The sequence below is a fragment of the Maylandia zebra genome, linkage group LG22, assembly GCF_041146795.1.
Source record: "Maylandia zebra isolate NMK-2024a linkage group LG22, Mzebra_GT3a, whole genome shotgun sequence".
Lineage (NCBI taxonomy): Eukaryota > Metazoa > Chordata > Actinopteri > Cichliformes > Cichlidae > Maylandia > Maylandia zebra.
The window spans coordinates 27,410,291-27,431,964 of record NC_135187.1 but is presented as its reverse complement, the minus strand read 5'-3'; the positions used below and the strand labels follow the sequence as shown (position 1 = coordinate 27,431,964).

At 42.1% G+C, this 21,674-nt stretch overlaps 1 long non-coding RNA gene across 1 annotated transcript; it reads right to left on the bottom strand.

Moving 5' to 3' along the window:
* Positions 1 to 2,945: 2,945 nt before the first annotated feature.
* Positions 2,946 to 4,971, bottom strand: LOC143414473 (uncharacterized). Its single transcript, XR_013095090.1, has 4 exons — positions 4,729 to 4,971; positions 3,579 to 3,829; positions 3,244 to 3,411; positions 2,946 to 3,131 (listed from the first exon to the last, which is right to left on the bottom strand). It is a non-coding gene; the product is annotated as an uncharacterized LOC143414473 (long non-coding RNA).
* Positions 4,972 to 21,674: the final 16,703 nt, after the last annotated feature.

The window sequence follows — 21,674 nt, the reverse complement described above, 5'->3', positions numbered from 1 at the left end:
GTCCTGCTCTGTAGTAAAATCAGCGACATTTGACCGTCCTGTTGCTCCCATTGAAATGTATACAGCCTATTTAAAGTCAAAAACTTAAAATTGTCCGTAGCCTGCTGTTGTTACCACTGTCCTGTTTGAAATGGAATGAGAGAAGCTGCTTATTTCGTCATATGTGCATGTGCCGATATTGAACCCAAGGTACTAGCTAACTGACTGAATGCCCATTAACCTTATAACTCCTGTTGTGTGTGTGTGTGTGTGTGTGGTGTGTACACAGAGAGACAGCCAGGCTCATAATGGATATAAGGAAGTTTTTTCAAAAAAGGAGCCACATTCAGGTAAAACAGTAAGATCAAATGATCCATCAATAAAGGATAATGTTGGATCAGTGTTTCAATATCTATATCTTTTATTAGATGTACACGTGGTTATTTGCCTTTTGGTTGAAAGTACTCTGAGAGAGGACTTTTTTTATTAGATCACTTTTTTTTATTAGTGATCTTAATAGTATTTTTTCATATTAATGTAATTTTTAAATCTAATTGAATACAATCTATTTGTGTATGATTGTCAGTCCAAAGAGGGAGAGAGGAAAGAGGAGGAGAAAGTACAAGGTCAGGGAGAACCAGGTAAGAAAACAGACAGGGAGTACTAACAGGCAAAACAGTAACTGTTAAACTGGCAAAGAAAAAAAAAACAAAACTACTGTAATTTTACTCATCTAATCTGGAAGTTGTGTTCTCCCTATATTAAAGCTGCTATACAGAATCTGCAAAACAAACTGGGTTGTCAGCCCTGGCACTGCATTACCATATTGAGCTTCAGTCAGAGGAAGTCATGTTTGCCAAAAACTTTTTGAAGCGCAATTGTGAGGCAGGTGCCATTCCAGATATGTTGACATTGTACAATCTTCTGGATAATCAGATCTTCCCCACACTGAAAACTCTTATTCCGGTTGCCCTAACAAACCCAGTTAGCAGCTGTAGCTGTGAAAGGTCTTTTAGTGTCTTTCATCAGCTCCATACCTGGCTGAGAAGGACCATGGGTCAAAGCAGACTCCAGCACCTGGCTGTGATGTCAGTTGAGAAAGAGATGCTTGAGAGACTTGACCACCAAAATGTGATGGACAGATTTGCCAACCTCAAGGTGAGGCGACATAGTATCTGCAGCAAAGATTGTTTCATACACTGTAAAACCCAATAAGTTAATTTTACCCAAGACTTTTGGTGAAACTGATTACATAAAATATTTTAAGTAACTAAAACTTAAAAATAAAAGTTAAATAAACACACTTTATTTATTAGCTTTAGATAAATATTTTTAAGTACCATTGATAAATGTTTTTATGTTATATCCACATTTTTGGTTTAGTACTCTCTACTTGATATTTTGAGTTTCAAGTACAAATCTAGCTCAAGTAACTTTAAGGAATTAATTTTTAGTTTCAAAATGTTAACCATTTTAAGCTAATACAACTTAAAAATTTAAAATACAAATGCTTGTAATATCCAAATCTGTGTTTTGAATTTGATATAAAAAAATGAATAAATAAATAAAGTGCCCAAAAATAATTACACTTGTAAAAACATAAGACAGAAAATATAAATTCAAGTTACAAATTTATTGAGTTACTTTAACACATAGCCTTTCTAACAAAAAGCCCAAAGACATAAATCCACCACATTTTATAGGGAATAATGTCGGAAATTTTGGCACAAGGTTACAATATTAGAAATAAAGAATTTCACAACATGTTTTAAGAGTATTTAAATTTGATTAACACATGAGTACGGCCTTTTTATTAAAAAACAAACAAAAGGAAACGAAAATCCTGCATTATTAGGTGGGAAAACCGAATGAAAGTAATAGTATAGTATAGTGCAGCTAATACACTGAAATATAATTGGTAACCTTTTTAATATGCCAATACTGTGGTTATGCAAAATGCACATTTGTAGAGTGCAATCACAGTCTCAACAACAAAGCAATAAAACATTAAATAGAAAAATACTTCTTCAGAGACATAAAACAAAGTGTTATAAACCTCCTTAGCGCCTTATGTCAGTTATGAGTAGTTCAGGAGGAACGTTCCTTAAGTGACATTCAAGATCCCACCTCAAAGCCAGAAATGTAGTGAGATTGTCCTTCATTTTCTCTATAGATTTACAGTTATCTGACTAAAAACACAATCAAAATCAACTAAAACACAAGTGATGATGGGGGAAAAAATAAATTAATAAAATAAAATCACCCCTTTTACTTTGTATGTGGCTTTAAGATAATGAAGTATGAAACAGAGTCTGCAAAGATTTCTTTATTCTATTCTCTCTTTTTAAAAAAACCCCAAAAAAAACCCAACAAACTTATCCAGACTTGGAAACATGATAAACTGAATTACTTGCTTTAACAGGCACTTGAGGGCTGTGTAGGAACCCTGGACATTATTCTGCTGCCAAAAGATCATTTTTAAGACTCAGCACTTTGGGCTTCAACTTCCCACCCTCTAGACCCATCAAAATGTTCTGAATGAAGTCAAAAATGTTGGCCAAACATTTTGGATAGCTTAGGTGCAGGGCGTAGGTCAGTCCAAATATCACTAGAAATGCATCAGCCAGGGTGGTGAAATCAATGATCATGTTACCCTCGACCAAAACTGCAGTCTTCTCCGGGCAGAAGAATGTTGCATCGCTGGAATTGGCTCTGATCAGAAAAAAGCCACAACACACCAAAGATTTGAGAAAACAAACTGACAAAAATAGTACTTTTAGTAAAGCAATGTCATACATCGTAGCAATAACAACAGAAAGTCAATAGGAGTTATATATTTTTTTCATTTGTACAGTGATGTATGGTTGGGCTAGGAACATTATAGAAGGTCTACATACATTAAAAACATGTAGTGTATCCATTATGTGACATGGACACTGTTGTAGACAGATCCAAGCATGGAGATGCTTCTCAAACTCTCAAAGTGTCATAATGTTTTGAGAAATCTAAACAAGGATGCTACTAAGATATTGTTCACAACTTTGTCCAAAACTTACATCCCATGTTTTGATGAAGGTAGAGGTGTCTTCGTACAAATAGGCAGAGAGGGCATGAAGCACACCAGCACTTTGGGCATGGATATCAGCTTGTTCCTACGTCACAAGAAAATTTTTATTTTAAATTATTGGCTAACCTAGTCAAGAACGGTAATTAAAATTGATCAAATTAAATAAAGCTCAAAAAACAAGACAAAAACCCACTAACCTGGAGATTATAGCTTCTGAAGAGCTGAGACAGGATATCAGACACGTTCCCTGTGCAAACAGCTTTCTTTCTGAATAAGCTCTGGAGCCGGGGAGCATGTTGGTCCAACACAGCATAAAAGTGGTTCTTCAGGTGAAGGTTTGTAATCCTGTGGAATTCTGCACAGATCTGAACACACAGGATACATATGTGTTTACAAGTTTCAATTAGTCTATAAATCTTTGCAAAATACATCAAAATCCTTACACTCCAAAGGCATAATTTGTTCAGACAGGCCAGATAACAGGAGTTGATATAAAATACATCTTGTTAGATACATCTATATACATTCTTACCTGGGACTGGGATTTCAGAGTAGGCCAGCAATCCAGGATCTGACCTACTGGTAGGTCATCATTGATGATCTCTTTGCATCGCAAGGCCAAAGTTGTGTGCATCAGCTTTGTAATCAGGATTCTTTTCACTTTTCTCGACTTCATCTACAATCTGTAGTCTTAGCTGGTCAAGGTAAGCAGCATCTTCACCCCTGAAGATTTACTTCTGCCCTGGCATGGACATAACAGTAAAACACAGAAGACAAGACAGACTACACATAGAACAGAAAAGACACATAACCAAGGAGACACAGGTGAAACATAACCAGCCCAGAACTCAACTAAACCTTAACTAATAATAACAACAATACAAGAACTTCACCTCATTTCAATATAACATAAGAAAGCAAAAATACAAAATAAACTCAAAATGCTGGGTCACAGACCCAGCCCTTGACAGATAAAAAACTAAGTCTTTCACTAATGAACACTGGGCATCAGAATAAAATAAAACGAAAGAATAACTGTTTGGTAAATATATTATTGATGGATTCATCCTTAAGCTAACCTAAAATAGACCAGGCACAACAATTTTACAGTTCAGAAGATTCTACATTTCAACTTAGTATACATAACTATTTGCAATGTAAACCAAGTTCTACCGCCTAATTATGTAATGATTAATCACTGCTTTTGTAAGTATGTCCTGTGCCTACAATTTTGCTGCCCCAGTTTTAATATGTACAACTCCAGAGAACTAAACGTAAGTTTTAAGTTCCACCAGTTAGCAAATGGGTTAGCCAAAGTCAATATCCACGTATGCGCTAAGTGTGAAGCAGCGCAGCAGTGCATATTGATTCAACAATTTAACCACAAGGCAGTTTATAATCTGCAAATCCAGAAACGCCTTCTAAAGACTTCTTTTAAAATAGTAAGAGATTAGAAAAGTTATTAACACATTATTAATCCCAGCCTCTGTTGGGACTAATAATGTGTTATACTAAATATGAGCTTATTAGCATAATTCATGCAAAACACTTTGGGGCCAAGCCGACATGGATAAAACGACGCATGCATGTAATTCTTAAATGCCTGCTAGAGTTGTACATTTATGACGATAAAAACCCATATTACAACGGAGAACTATAGTTTCAGAAAAAATAAAACTTACCACAAAAGCGCTCCTGAAGATGCTGCAAAGGCGGTAAATGCAGCTAGCTAAGTGCAGAGCGTTAGCTGTTCCAGTTCAAAAGTCCGTAACATACCATAGCATGCCCTCCTTTATCCAGCGTCAAAGGCAATGCCGCAAAAAACCCCTTGACAAATGTTTTTATTTCTGTTCGGATATTAACGTTCCACAAGTTTCTTTCGGAGTAATGAGCGGGCATTCGCACTCGAAGCGAGGAATCCAAGATGGTTGCCAGCACTTCATAAAGAAACAGGTGGCGCACGTAGGTACGTACGTAGGCACGAAAGTCAGTGTTAAAACTCAAATTATTTGAGGGCAATGCCAGAAACTAATCAATATATTCAAGTACTGATAACTTGAAAAAACAAACTTTTTCAAACTACTCAAAAAAATAAAGGTGTATGAACTTATAACAGGTTTTTAAGTAGTTGGAACTCATTTCATTTATCAAACTATTACTATTCGGTCTTACAGTGTACATTGTATACATTGTACCATAGGCCAATGTGTCTCAATTTTTCTAATTTTTTTATTAATATTTTGTACATTTGTACATTTCAAGGACTCTTCTATTTTTGGAGTGTATTTTTTATGTATCTGTATTATATTACACATACGCATTAAAAGTGAATCTCTGTCCAAAAAATGCCCTCAGTTTACTTTTTACTCATTATTCTCCCCCAGTAATTAAGGTTAGGATATGTTTGTTTTTTTTATTCCAATCCATTCTTCTTTGGCAGTAGTAGTCTTTAGCAGCATTTAAATAACCTTTATCAGATTTGATGGTTTTGTTACAGACTTTTCAAAAAAAGTGTTTTGCTTTTCTTTCACAAATGTGGGTATCAAATTGAGTTAAAATGTACAAAACAGTGATGTCATGTTTTGTGACGAGGACCCAGGCACAGAGAGACTTGATGAATTTAAGAATCTTATGATTTAATAAGATAAGATAAGATAAGATAAGATAAGATAACTCTTTATTGTCATTGCACAGTCATACATAGTACAGTAGTACAATGAAATTGGAAAAACTGTCCTACGTCGGCACTACATATAACACAACACGACACGATATGACACATCACAACGTAACAAACAACACAACACAGTATATTAACTTAGTATAAAAAAGAAGAATAAGTGTATGTGTATTGCACACTGTTATTATTGCACATTAATTATTATTGCACCTTGTTATAAATATAAATATTATTGTTATCGTTTTAAACATTGTTACCTCCCCCTAAAAAGTCCAGGGAGGTATCCAGTCAGGTCAGCTATTTACATTGATCAGGGCTATTGCCCTGTTGTAAAAGCTGTCCTTGAGTCTATTTGTTCGGGACCTCAGCAGCCTGAACCTCCTGCCAGACGGCAGCAGCTTAAACACCCGGTGTCCTGGGTGTGTGCAGTCCCGTAGGATGCTGCGTGCCCTCTTGAGACAGCGAGTGCTGTACAGGTCCTTCAGGGAGGGAAGAGGATGTCCAATGATTTTTTGGGCCATGTTGATGACCCTCTGGAGTGCCTTTCTGTGTGCTGTGGTGCAGCTGGAGAACCACACACCGATGCAATATGTCAGCACACTTTCAATGGAGCAGCGGTAGAAGACGGTCAGCAGCTCCTTCTTCAGGTCCATTTTTCTGAGGATTCTCAGAAAGTGGAGACGCTGTTGGGCCTTCTTTAAGACCGCAGAGGTGTTAGAGCTCCATTGGAGGTCTGTGTCTATGTGCACACCCAGAAACTTGAAACTGGAGACCCTTTCCACGCACTCCCCGTTGATGCTGACAGGCTGCAGCTCGGACTTCCTCCTTCTGAAGTCAACTACCAGTTCTTTTGTTTTGGTGGTATTGAGGTCCAGGTTGTTGTCTGCACACCAATCTGACAGCCTCTGAACTTCAGCTCTGTATGCAGTCTCATCTCCCCCTGAGATGAGCCCCACCACAGTGGTATCATCTGCAAACTTGATGACTGTGTTGTCTGGGTGGGAACTAACACAGTCATGTGTGTACAGAGTGTACAGTAGGGGACTCAGTACACAGCCTTGTGGAGAGCCGGTGTTGAGGCTGAGGGCTGAGGAAAGATGAGGCCCCACTCTGACTCTCTGTACACGGTCTGAGAGGAAGTCTCTGATCCAGCGGCAGGTGGTGGAAGGAAGTCCAATTTCCAGCAGTTTATCTATTAGTCTGTCCGGGAGTATCGTATTGAAAGCAGAGCTAAAGTCAACAAAGAGCAGCCTGGCGTAACGGCCCTGCACTTCCAGGTGAGAGATGGTGGTGTGGAGCGTTGTAGCAATGGCATCTTCAGTTGATCTGTTAGCTCTGTATGCAAACTGGAGCGGGTCGAGTGTGGGTGGCAGGCAGGACATGATGTGACGTCGGACCAGTTTCTCAAAGCACTTCATTATAACAGGTGTTAGAGCAACTGGTCGGTAGTCGTTGAGGCTGCTAATGTTAGTACGCTTTGGCAGTGGGACAATTGTGGCTGACTTTAGGCACGGCGGGATGCAGGACTGGGACAGTGAAGTGTTGAAGATCTTAGTGAAGACCCCAGCCAGCTGGTCTGCACACTCTTTTAGGACCTTTGCGGTTACCCCATCTGGTCCGGTGGCCTTCCTGGGGTTCACTGCCCTCAGTGTGCGCCTCACCTCATATTCCTGCACTATGAGGCTTGGGCTGCTGCTGTCCGATGTTTTTGCTGCTGCTGCCTCTGGTCCCTTCACCTCAAAGCGTGCGAAGAAGTGGTTCAGCTCCTCTGCAAGCTCCGCGTTACCCTCAGTCAACGTGGTATTGCCAGGTTTGTAGTTGGTTAAGTGCTGAACTCCCTGCCATACCTGTCGTGAGTTGTTGGTGGTGAAGTGGTCTTCGATCCTTCTCTTGTACGCTGCCTTGGCCTCTCTGATGCCTCTTTTCAACTGAGATCTGGCTGCACTGTACTGCATACCATCACCGGATCTAAAAGCGGCGTCACGTTGCTTCAGCAGGACCTGGACCTCTTTAGTCATCCAGGGTTTCTGGTTGGAATACACCCGGAGACGTTTGTCCACAGTGACACTGTTGACACAGAAGTTAATATATGAGAGCACTGATGTTGTGTGCTCTTCAAGGTCCTGATGTTCGAACACGCTCCAGTTCGTGTTTTCAAAACAGTCCTGCAGCTGATGTGATGCACCTTCTGGCCAGGTTTTCACAGTTTTTGTGACTGGGGGGGCTCTTCTCCTAATGGGAGTGTATGCAGGGATCAACAGCATGGACATGTGGTCTGACAAACCTAGATGTGGTAGAGGGGTTGCTCTGTAGCCTTTTTGGATGTTGCTGTAGGCTTTATCCAATGTGTTTTTCCCCCTCGTTGCACATTTAATATGCTGTTCAAATCTGGGGAATACTGACCTTAAATCAGCATGGTTGAAGTCCCCAGCTATAATGTGCACTGCGTTTGGATGGGAGTTCTGCTGGTTGCTTATTGTCTTGTGCAGCTCCTCCATGGCAGAGTTAGCATTAGCATCGGGTGGTACATACACGGCCGTTACCATGACAACAGTAAACTCGCGAGGTATGTAGACGGGTCTGCACTTCACAGTCAAGTATTCCAAATCCGGGGAACAGTGGCTGTCTACAGTCTTTGTGTTTTTGCACCAGCTGTCATTGGTGTAGATGCATAAACCCCCTCCTTTGATCTTACCGGAGTGGCCGTTCCTGTCGTGACGGTGAACCGTGCGGCCTGCTAGCTCAATAGCCGAGTCCGGAATTGATGGCTGCAGCCAAGTCTCTGTGAGTAATATTATGCTGCTGTCCCGTACACACTTATTGACTGCAATTTGTAATCTCAGTTCGTCGATTTTGTTGGTTATGGACCTGACGTTGGAGAGGAAAATACTCGGAAGCGGTGGCTTAAATGGCTGTTTCTTTAGCCGAGCTAGTGGACCCGCCCTGCAGCCACGCTTTTGCCTCCTTTGTTTACGTTTCCTCTTTGTCTTGCCGCTGGGAAGAACCAAATAACCAAATAAAGAAATTTGCAGACTTGCACAGAGATGGTAAAATTATGATGACTGATAACGGAGATGAAGACGACGAGGACAGGGAGGAACAGGGGTTTAAATGCTCCAAGGAGACAGTCAGAGAGAACTCGGGACAACTGGAGACATTTAAGGATGCAGGGACAAACAGACAGGGATGACATCTCATCATGACGAGTAAAGTTTATCTTTCCTGGCTGGGCAGCTCTCAGCACCCTCAAAGCTCTGATTCTAGAATTGCCCCTGCTGTGAAATGTCTCGTTTCATTTAACCACAAGCTCATTGATCATGTCAAGTGCATAACTTTTGTAGTGAAGATGTTATGCATATCAAATTTCAAAAAAGCAAATAGGTCAGTAGGCTAACATGATTTCAGTATATGAATATATACAACATTTGATATCGCCTGCTGCTATTTTCATGTATTTACACAATTTCCAGACTGTGACTACAGGTTGTGAACACTGATTGGGCTGCCACTAAGAAATGATACTCCGCATGGAGATTTTCATCCGACTTCCATCTGACCCATTAAAACAATCCTGAATGGGCAATATTTGTAACCGATATTTGTTGAATACCAGTTTTTACATGGTTACTATGTCTCATCTCAGTGTCTCATAGAGATGAAACCTATGAGACATTGTGGGACACAGTAGTACAAAATGCCCCTGGGGCAACAAACAGGCTAGTACCACCCCTGATTGCAGTCACATTATGTAAGGTGTGAGTGAGGGTTAAAATCTTTGGGAAGAGATCCAAGACTGCATTGTATGTGCTAGCTGGTGATATAAGCCAATACCTCTGTATTAGTTACTCAGAGTGCGTGTAGTAGGACATCCTCAGACAGGTGGATGTAGTTAACCAGGTAGAGCAGGTCATCTACTAATACAGTCCTGATCAAAAGTTGAAGACCACTTGAAAAATGGCAAACAATCATATTTTGCATGGTTGGATCTTAACAAGGTTCCAAGTAAAGCTTCAACATGCAACAAGAAATGGGAGTGAGTCAAAACATTTTTGAGCATGCAATTTATTGAAAACAACGCTTAAACTGAAACAGGCTGTTCAGCTGATCAAAAGTTTTGGACCACACGCCTTTAAAAGGCAAAATCTGTGCAAAAACGAGTAATCGTTGTAATTTTCTGTCAGGTAGACACACTGTCATGGCGTTCTGATGGCAAAGGCAAAAAAACTTTCCCCTTTTGAACGTAGTCGGATTGTTGAACTGCATAAGCAGCGCCAAGGTGGGACACAGAAAAACAGTGATTTGGAATTTCTTAAATGATCCTGAGGGTTATGGAACAAAAAAAGTCAAGTGGAGCCCACAAAATTATTTCCACAAAAAAATTGTCTGTTTACGCAAGACTCTTGCAACATTTGTGCAGTGGCAAATCTACAAGTGTGTGGAGAGTTTCTGTAAGTCAAAGGTTCATTAACTGAGCTCAGGCTCACAGACTCAAGCTGTCTCTTGCTCGGTATGTAGCATCAGGTGGCATGTTACTCAGTCTTCAAGCATGACAGTAGATGACTAGCAGTACTGGTGGTTTTGCCAAAGCAAGGCAGATTCAGATAGATGAATGAATTTATCACATGCCATGATACATATTTATATTTTTTCAGTAGTTGTCATAAGTATTGGAGCTTGGTAAAAAATAAAATGTTCTCCTCAAGTAGCAACAGCTGTTCCATTCAAGGTTACTCAGAAAGCTCTTACATCCAATGTCAAAGTGGAGGTCAAGTGACAGAAAGGAGCTAGCTGAAGTAGTTAGCTAAAAAGCTCACTGTATACGATCAAGTAGAAATCTAACTAGAAGCCAACATGATGTTGTCATGGCTGTGTCCAGGCAGGCAGGATGATAGACCCAAGTGCAGGAAGCAAAAGTAAACCAAAAAAAAATAAAACTCAACTTTTTTGCTGGCACGTGTTACGGCCCTAGCAGGGCCTCCTCCTGAAGGGGCCTGTGTGGGCGTGTCCTTCAATCTCTTCTGCCTGAGATGCCACCTTTCTCTTTTACACAGCTGACTCACATCAGTAATTAAAGGGATTTAAGCTCAGGGACAGGTGAGCTCTGGTCCAGGACCAGTTTTATGGTTATGTTCAATTATATGCGGATGCGTCGAAGGATTCAGCCAGTCAAATTGGTGTAGCAGTTGTGGTCCCAGAGTTCAGGGTTAAAATAAGAAATAAAATAAGAATAAGAAACTGATAGACTGTCAGTATTCACTGGAGAACTGCTTGCAATTCTGTTGGCGGTTCATTGGGTGGAAGATATCAGGCCATTACAAGCTATTGTTTGTTCAGATTTGAGAGCATCATTGCTTAGTTTACAGTGTAGTCACTCAGATGCGAGAACAGATATTCTAGCAGAAATTCGGCAGACACTATTCAGGATAAACATGATGGGTCTTACAGTTGTGTTTCTATGGATTCCAGCCATTATGGAATAATGGGGAATGAAATGGCAGACAGAGTGGCGAAGCAAGCCACAAAACATGGGACATGTCAGGCTGTTAGTTTTGGTCAAGCTGAAGTGAAGAGTATCATACGGCAAGAAATGAGGGGTAGATGGCAAAAGCAGTGGGAGGAGGAAAGGAGTGGACGGTGGTTGTATACAATACAAAGGGGGGTAGGAGAAATGAGGACCACTGGAAGGAGCAGGAGAGAGGAGGTGGTCATATTGAGATTGAGATGCAGGAGCTTTCCTCTCTTCAGGAACTCTCTGCAGGAGGGGGAGATACAGGAGAGGTGGAGGAAGATCTCAGCCTGGGTGTTTATTGTCTTATGTAGTCTGGAAGATGAGTGGATGGTGGGGTGGGTGCAGTTTTCTCTGTGGTGGGGTTGGGTGGACTGTCCCGGGCTCTGTGGGGCCGGGAGGCGCTGCTGCACTGGGCCCCGGTCTGGATGGGCCTGGGCCCCCTTTCCCTGGCGGGTCGCGGAGTATGGAGGTGCCTACTGGGGTCAGCGGGGGAACTGGCCCCAGGGAGGGGTCACTTGCCCCTCCCTTCCTTCCCTCCCCATCTCCAGCTGCCTCCCTCTTCCCGCTCCACCACAACCACCCACACATGCAGGGCCTTGGAGTAGGGGTATGTCACCAGGGTGCAGAGGAGGCTACCCCCCCCCCCCCCCCCCCCCCGTCCCCTTCGGGCTGCCTCTGCCTCAATTTTATCCCACAACTTAGACATTCACATTACTCACACTCTCATTACACATACATATAGGATCTTGGGGGTGGGCACGATACACGGAATCCAAAGTACCATCAGGGTGTACAACCTCACCCCTGGCGTCGTTGCCCACCTCTCAATTTTAAATACACGTAGACATTGAGGGCTAGCAGGAGGGACTATGCGCTTACCTGCTGCTCTCTGGCAGGTAGCTCCATGCCCTCCTGGGTTTTAAATGCACCTTAGAACACACATGCATCAACACTACAATGAGCGGGTGGAGGGAGGTTTGGAGTCTTCTCTCACCCCCATTCTCTGCGGCCTGCTGGAGCGGGGGGGCTAGGAGGAGGAGTTGGCCGTCCGACTGCGGTCTGGAGTGTGGGGCCTCCCTGCTGCTGCGGAGTCGGGGCGGTCTGCCTCTCCCCACCTCAGGGAAAAGGGTAACACCACCTGGGTCTGGGTGCAGTTCCCCCCTCCAGGGGCAAGGGTACCTAGACCCGGTTTGTAGAGTACGCTTGGGGAGTGTGATCGTGTGTACAGCGTCTCTTTATGTCTGTCTCCACGTTGGTTTAGTGTGGAGTAAGTGCATATGAGAGCATGAGGGTGGGAATGGATGTTTGTATCTGTGTGTGCCTGTATTTCTGTATCTATATGTCAGGTTGGGTGTCAGGCGCCACCTCTCTGGGGACACCTCAGGCCCTCCAAGGTTTGGAGGCCTATCTCCCCCTACCACCACTTCCCCTGCCAGTGGCGGATTCCCTCAGACATTGGTGCGTTGGTGGTTCTTTGTGTCCGGGGATGGGCGTCCAGGTACACACCGGCTCACTCCTTGGCGGCCGCTTATCGGGGCCTGGAGCCTGGGGCTCGCTCGGGCCACTTCGGAGGTGGGGTGCCCTCGGCCTCTCGGCCTGGGGCTCGGTCACTCAGGCACGGCTGGCTGCCGGCAGAGCTCACGGGCGCGTCACTGCAACTCCCCCTGGCTTCTGCTCCGCGGCTGCTGAGTGAGCCCTCATCTGGGACTCTCCTCAGCTCTTTCCGGGACAGTGGCGCAGCTGCCCCTCTGTTGGTCTTCCTTGGTCTCTTGTGTTCTGGGGGCCTCTGGATGTCTGGAGTTTTGATCTCCTCCACACCTGCTTCACACCCTGGAGGACGGGGCTGTGGCCCCCCCACACCCTCTAGCAGATTATTACATGAAGGAACCTTTTAAAAAAACAAAAGACAAGCGCGTCCATGCTCACGGGTGATCACACCCACAAACTACACCCTTTTTGGCTCCTACCTCAAAGCACACTGTGTTCTGTTGATCTTATGTGCTGCACAATAATGTTTAATATTTAGTATTTACTGTCATATTCCCATATATCATTGTGATGTTGTTTATTCTATTACTCTTGTTCTCTTCTGCTTGTTTTCTTTTTTCTTTCTCAACAGGTGATCCAGGTGATCGATATATGCATTTTTTTTTCCCTGCCCGTTCTGTTGGTTTTTGTCTTTTGCCCTTCTCCCCCGTCCCTCTTCTCAGCTGTTTCTCTTTCCCTCTTTCTTTCTCCCCTTCTTTCCCCCAGTCAAGTCTGTCCCGTATTCAGTAAGTGAAAATAAAATAAACAATAAAAGGTGAATCAAATGGACCATTATGGCAAGGCTGGGATGGTCAATTTGGTAAAGTAAATCCGTTGGGCATCTTTCTTTGCCTTTAGACAACAATTCTGATGGCAAAAGAGCCAAACGGGACAGGCAAAAAATAAAAATAAATAAATAAATAAAAATATTGAGATTGAGATTTGGACATACCGTACTTGGTTAAATACTACATTATTCTTGATTGGGAAACATAATACGGGGAAAAGTGCCTTCTGTGGAGACACAGAAACTATAGAGCATGTGATATTGCACTGTCAGAAATATCAGGTGGAGAGGAGACAATTATCCCAAAACCTTACTAATATGAAAATGGAAATTGGATCTGGTTGACCTATTGCAAAAGGATTCTGGCAGTAAGAGTTACCAGGCTTTATTTCAGTTTTTTAAAGCGGGGAAGAGTGTTTGAAAGGCTTTGAGGGTTTTTTTTTTTGTTGTTTTTTGGGGGGGGGCGTCATTCCAGTCCACACTCCATACTAGTGGTGGCGGTAATGCACCAATCACTTGTTTGCCAACTGCCAATAACATTTAAGAAGAAGAAGAAGCTCTGGGCCAGAGTGCCATGTGAATGGTTACAGCTAGTGAGCTGTGGGTGTTCTGTTGCAGCTAGTAAGCTGTGCGTTTGGTGTATTTGCAATTAGTGAGCTGCTCTCTCTTTTTGACTTACGTTTTACTTTATTGACCAACGCTTGAGTTTTGTTTGGTTCCTTAAATGGTGATAGCGGCTTGTCCGTCTCTTTTAGTTGAATATTAATAGAAACTTTAATAGAACTCTTTAAATTAACCATTTTGCCTCTGTCTCCTTTTTCTGACCCGGACACATTTTGTTACACCCCCCCCCCCCCCCCCCTCCCCAAGGCCCCTTTTAGGGGAACGTAAGACACGAGTAAATACAAAACAAAACTGAACTGGAAAACCTAGGAGCACCACTATGAACAGAAAACACAGGCAGGTATGATGGTATGACTCCACACTGAATGGTGAAAAACATAGACAATAAATACAAGAAGGTAAATGAGAGAATGAAGAGCAGGAAGAAAATACAGCTGACACTAATTAAATAGGCAAGACCAGGTGAGCCTACTTTGACATGAGATCTGGACCTTTAAAGTAAAACAGGAAATACAACCGGCCCTGGAGCACAGACTTGATAATATACAGAGGGGACACAGAGGATAGGGACAAGAGTGACATGAGGAGCACAGGAACCAAAACCTAAGAACCAAAACTACAAAACTATGATGAAAACAAAGATCAATAATAATACAAATGTTAACACACTGGGTCACCAAGCCAGGACCGTAACAGATGTGCCTGAAACCCACATACCCACATGATATCCTTACTGGAGGATATTAAAGTTCATCTATATTAGCTTTCAGTCTACACAGAACATTACAAGTAAGTCTGGTTTCAAAAATGTAAGTTTAATTCATGAGCACTTTAGCAGACTTGTACATTTGTAGAACATGAAGTAATATGAAGCAAAATATGATTTTTGCTATTGTAAATATTGGCTTAATCTTTCTCTGCTCCCGATCTTTTTCAGGATTTTTGCAGTAAATTTAGTCATAAAACCACCATTTTATATCCTCTGTTCTCTGTAAATCAAAAAGAAGGTGAAGAGCTCAGCATGCTTGGCCCAGATACATTTTAGTTTCATGTAAACCTTCATATACTGTCATGATTCCTGATGTAAATAGTGTTTTCAGTGTCATTTTATTAATTGGATATATAAACGGTCTAGTTTGAATTGTACGGAATGTCCAAAAACTATTAAAAATGACCACAGACTGACTCCGTAGTATTTATAAAGAATGTTCAACTTCCTGTCTAAGAATCCTGCATTTGGGTCTTTCCTCCTGCCTGCCACACAGCAACCAAACGACCAAGTTACAACAAATCCAGCAGAGATCAGAAAGCTTGAAATGGACTTTTATACAAATCTGTTTTCAAAAGCTACACGTGATGAGGCAGTGGTAGCAGAACTTCTTCAATTGCTTCCTCAACTCACTTCAGAGGATCAGGAGACTTCAAACACAGACTTGACATTGGAGGAGCTTACAACGGCTGTTACACAGATGTCATCTGGGAGATCCCCAGGAATAGTTGGTTTACCTGCAGATTTTTTTAAACATTTATTGGGGAAAGACATTTTTGATGTTTTTAAGGATTCTTTTGTTAGGGCTACACTTGCAGCATCTTGTCAGCAGGGTGTACGGTCTCTGCTGCCTAAAAAGGGGGTCCTTGCCCCTTTGAAGAACTGGAGACCAGTGACTCTTTTATGTGCAGACTATAAAATTCTTTTAAATGTGTTATCCAATAGATGTAAAAAATTTATTGACCTCCGGATTCAGAGCAGATCAGTTGTATTGTGTTCCTGGCAGATTTATGTTAGACAATTTATTTCTTATGAGAGATATTTTGGATTTGTGCAAGACATATGACCTAAATGTGGGGATTGTCTACATTGATCAGGAAAAGGCATTCGATTGTGTAGATCACACTTTTCTTTTTTCAACTTTGCAAGCATTTGGTGTGGGAAATGCTTTTATTTCTTGGGTAAGATTACTCTAGACAAATGCTAGTTGGGTTGTGAAGGTGGCAGGTCGGTTCAGCAACCTTATTACTGGGCTTAAGCCCGAGTTGTTTTTTCAGAAACCCGGGGTCTTTTGGAGTGTAATTTGTTTCATAGTTAGATGCCTGACTGACACCTGTATAAAACAAAAACTTCACACAATGTTCGAAGCATATAGCGCACAGTCGTAAATTCCCCCTAATTTTGGTATGATCCGAGCTCAGGCACTAGGCGACTGAATACAGCATGTACGCATGTGAGCGAGGGGAGTGAAGCTGTAGCCTGCAGGTTTGCTGTTGGAGAAGTGCAGACAGGCAGACAGAGGAGAGCTTAAGTTTGACCAGGTACCAAAGCAAATCATTCGTACTGTACAAATAATGTTAATATGACGGTGTATCACAAAAGATTGATATCAAACTGATCACTTGACCCATATGACGTTACTTGCTCTTCGAGTGAATTAACAAATGGTGAAATGAAAAGCCGAACAACAACAATGCTGTTTTTTTAGAGAGTCTTAGCTTACATGTGTGTTTATTTCATATTTTCAGTTGTTACCCTCCACGGCTAAATAAAGCACTCTAAATCGGTTTCAGTTATGTACTGATGAACACAATGGACATAAGGGGCTTCTTTCAAAGAAAAAGCTCAGGTGTTATTTTATATATTATGATTTGTATGTTGTTCAGTATATTTCTATGCAAAACAAGAGTTATTTCAATACACAGCAGTACTCTCCTCAGCTCTCACTGGAACAGTGGCGCGGCTGCCCCTCTGTTGGTCTTCCATGGTCTCTTGTGTTCTGGGGGCCTCTGGATGTCTGGAGTTTTGATTTCCTCCATACCCGCTTCACACCCCGGAGGACGGGGCTGTGGCCCCCCCCCCCCACACTCCCTAGCAGATCGTTACATGGAGAAACCTTTGGAATACAAGCGCGCTGATCCACACAGGTATGCACACGGGTGTTCACTGCTCGTAGACCCAAATTACACCTTTCTTGGCTGCTACTTCGAAGCACATCTGTCCTGCGTGCTGCACAACAACATTGAATATTTAGTATTTACTGCTGTTTACACTTAGCTAGATTAATGCGATGGTGTTGTGTTTAGTATGTTGCTTTGTTTTTTTTGCTTGTTTTCTATTCTTCTCTCAACAGGTGATCCAGGAGATTTTTATTTTTTTTCTCCCCCCCTTTCTCACTGTCCCTCTCCCCTTCTGTTTTTCCTTTCCTTCCTCTTTCTTTCTCCCTTTCCTATCCCTCACTCATGTCTGTCCCGTCTGTAACATCTGAAAATAAAATATAATAAATAATAAAAACAAAGATCGACCAAATGGACCAATACGGCAATGCCACGATGATCCATTTGGCAAAGTAAATCCATTGGGTATCCTTGTTGGTCTTCAGACAACAATTCTGATGGCTAAAGAACCAAATGGGACAGGCAAAAAAAAAAAAAAAATACACAGCAGTATGTTCACAGTTGATACCAGATATTTACATACACTTTAGGGAAAAAACGTTTTTTTTTCTGTTAAACTTGTTTTGTTTTAGATAAATAAATATTGAAATATCTTTTGAATTCCCTATACAACCGTTGCAAGAGCTTGGTTCGCATTGCCGGCAATAAGTCGGACTCGTTCCCAGTGGGTGATGGGCTCCGCCAGGGCTGCCCTTTGTCTCCGGTTCTGTTCATAATTTTTATGGACAGGATTTCTAGGCGCAGCCAAGTGGCGGAGGGCTTTCGCTTTGGTGGCCTCAGAATCTCATCTCTGATTTTTGCGGATGATGTGGTTCTGTTGGCTTCATGGGGTGAGGGCCTCCAGCTCGCACTGGAACGGTTCGCAGCCGAGTGTGAAGCAGCGGGAATGAGGATCAGCACCTCCAAATCTGAGGCCATGGTTCTCAGCCGGAAAAGGGTGGAGTGCCCACTTCGGGTCGGGGATGAGTTCCTGCCCCAAGTGGAGGAGTTCAAGTATCTCGGGGTCTTGTTCGCGAGTGATGGGAGAAGGGAGCCGGAGATCGACAGACGGATTGGGGCTGCAGCTGCAGTAATGCGGACGCTGCACCGGTCCGTCGTGGTGAAGAGGGAGCTGAGTGTAAAAGCGAAGCTCTCAATTTACCGGTCGATCTATGTCCCTACCCTCACCTATGGCCACGAGCTGTGGGTAGTGACAGAAAGAACGAGATCGCGGATACAAGCGGCAGACATGAGCTTCCTCCGAAGGCTGGCCTCTCCCTTAGAGATAGGGTGAGAAGTTCAGCCATCCGGGAGGGGCTCAGAGTAGAGCAGCTGCTACTCCACATCGAAAGGAGCCAGCTGAGGTGGTTCGGCCATCTGACAAGGATGCCTCCTGGGCGCCTCCTGGGCGAGGTGTTCCAGGCATGTCCCACCGGGAGGAGGCCCCGGGGCAGACCCAGGACACGCTGGAGAGATTATATCTCTCGGCTGGCCTGGGAACGTCTTGGTATTCCCCCGGATAAGCTGGAGGAGGTGGCTGGGGAGAGGGAGGTCTGGGCCTCTTTGCTTAGGCTGCTGCCCCCGCGACCCGGCCTCGGATAAAGCGGATGAAGATGGATGGATGGAATATCTTTTGAATTAGTTTTTTATATTAATCAATCTAAAAAAATAAACATTTAGTCTGATTTGATGTTACAATTAAAAAAGTGTTTGTGTTTTTATCTGAAGAGTATGTAAATATCTGGTTATCGCCTTGAGACGACTTTTGTTGTAATTTGGCGCTATATAAATAAAATTGAATTGAATATTTGATGATGTTGGTGTTTGGCTTGATTGTCAGCACAAAGAGGGAGAGAAGAAGTAACGGAAAAACTGTGGACTTTATACCAGTTTTTAAATTGTGTTGATAGGCCACGTAAAACCAGAGTTATGATAAAAAAAATATGCAATGTTTGGTTTTCTTCCTGAATATTATCGTTGTTTATATTTACTGCAGGAAGAAACGGTAAAAACTGCGTTTTATAAGGAAAACGCTTGAAAGCACTCTCTGCCTGTGAGCAAAGACGAAACCAAAGCATCCCCACCCTTTCCCATTGGTCGAAAAATGTACCATGTCGACCAATCAAAACATGGCATTTAGTTGTTAAGAAACGGGAGGACGTTTTAGGAGTGGTGCGGTGTTTTGAGATGTGAGAGATTTGCAACGTTTAGCACAAATCTTGTGTAGTTAGTGTGTAGTGTAGTCAATAGTTTTGTTGTGTGTGTCAGAACAATGAGGCGACAGTGATACATCTCCTGCTGTCAGGCCTGCAAGTATCAGGCTGTTGTTCTCCTTTATCTCATAGTGGACAGAAATTATTTTTGGAGTGGCACAAATAATTTGTTTGGCATCAGATTTGATGCAGACCAGCTGATTGTTCTGAAAATAGTTTGAAATGTTTGTTTAAAAAAAACCCGCCTTGGCTGCATTAAAAAAAAAAAGCTGCGAAAAATTTTGTTGTTTGCAAAACTCAGTAACTTTTTTGAACAAGTAACTATATAATTAATTGTCCAACATTGATCATTATATTCTGTATTTTGCAGACAGAGAGTTACAGACTCTCTCACAGACCACAGACTCATAATACAAGTCAGAGCTTTATTTAAAAAAAAGAAGAAGAAGAAAGTTGTGTTTTCAAAATTGGAGTTCAAGTTATTTTTACTTCCAATAGTGTTAACATACTACACAGGTCATGAACAAGATTTTTTTTTTTTAATTTTCATCGTAAGTGGGCTAAAGCAGTTAATTAAAAGTAGTCTAACAGAAATGTAAATGCTGTAATTTTATTATTTTAATAAACCATGTAACTCAGTCTTGGTCTCGTCTCGGTCTTTGTCTTGGTCTCGATACCCTCTGGTCTTGGTATTGTCTTGGTCTTGGTTTAGGCGGTCTTGACTACAAGTCTAGTATGAACTGAGTGAGAGCTCAGCTTTGTATAAAAAGGCTTGTTCAGCCAAAGTTTACTGAGACAAAAGTGAGGCCTTATTGGTGGGTAAATGGTGTTCAGAGAACATTACAATCCTGCCAGGAAATTTCTGTTGGGGAAGGAATGATATTAAGACATTGGGGTTATTTAAAGGTAATGACCAATTTCAGAAAAAGAACTGTAAGGTATACAGGGAAAAAGTTGAGTCCAAGTTGTCTAAATCAGCGGTCCCCAACCTTTTTTGCGCCACGGACCGGTTTATGCCCGACAATATTTTCACAGACCGGCCTTTAAGGTGTCGCGGATAAATACAACAAAATAAAACTAGTACCGGTACTGAAAAAAAGAAAATTTATTCATAACACACGTGAAAAGACCCAGGAAAACCGAGTAAACGATAAAATAACGCTGAAAACCGATAAAAACCCTGAAAACTATACATGTCACACCTGAGCCTCAACTCTCGCAGCCCGGTACCAAACGACTCACGGACCGATACCAGTCCGAGGCCCGGGGATTGGGGACCGCTGGTCTAAATGATCTGGGCAGCACTGCCTAAAGGCATCTGTACTCTTTTTTTTCCTGTATCACAGGGGGGACAAGGACCAAGACCTCTGCATTCAGATTACACACCACTCAGAAGCTGCTTTATGGATGTAGTTACTGTTGGCTGCCTTTAGCTCGGCTGCTTCTCCAGAAAGCTGGACGTCTAGGACTGGATAAGCATCTGTTTTTGCATAATACGCCGATTTGACAGGTTTAATACCATCTTATCATTCAGTGTTGGATGCTTGGAAAATCTTGAAGATTTTCCGTGATCCTGACCCTAGACCTGGCCTGTGGCTTTTTGAGGAACCATTGTTTCACAGTGATTTTGTTGCACGGGAGTGTTTTATGTCAACACCCACAATAAGGACCAAGTTCAGAGAAGGAGGAATCCAACCAACCACGGTTTTTCACAGTAGAGTTTATATAGGGTTTATAACAAGGGTTTTAGTCCACTGTGGCCTAATGTGAAAAGTACTTGCTGGATGAACTATAATATTTTCTTCATAGACTTCAGATAGTTGATATGCAGTGAATATGAAAGTATCAATAAAATCCATCTAGCCTTTTTCAAACCTTCAGTGCTGTCTATCACAACTTATCCCAAATGGTGAGGCTGGACTGCGATGTGGTGAAGACTGGAGCACAGCACATTCATGCTTTAACAAGAAGGATCCCAATATCAGTGTGGTAAAATGAGTTATTAGAGTCCTAAGAACACAATCATGATATTTTTTATTAAAAACCCATAAGTTAAGCAATACAGTTCAGCCAGAGGAGAGTTTCAAACATGAACAAAGCTGAACATTAGTTAGATATGCAATCAACTACAAGTGTGACCAATCACCAACCAGTCATTGCACAATAAGACTGAGTGATTAGAGACCACGTAAAATTCTCTCTATGCATTAATCATGCTAGCATAAATAAGTTTGTCAAAAACTCATTAGCCTTGATTGAATATCCATTACTTATCAGTGTTTTCATTAAAGATGTGAATGTTTATTTAAGAAATGCTTACTAACTTTTTACTCACATTCACCTTTACCCATGGTATAAAGTTT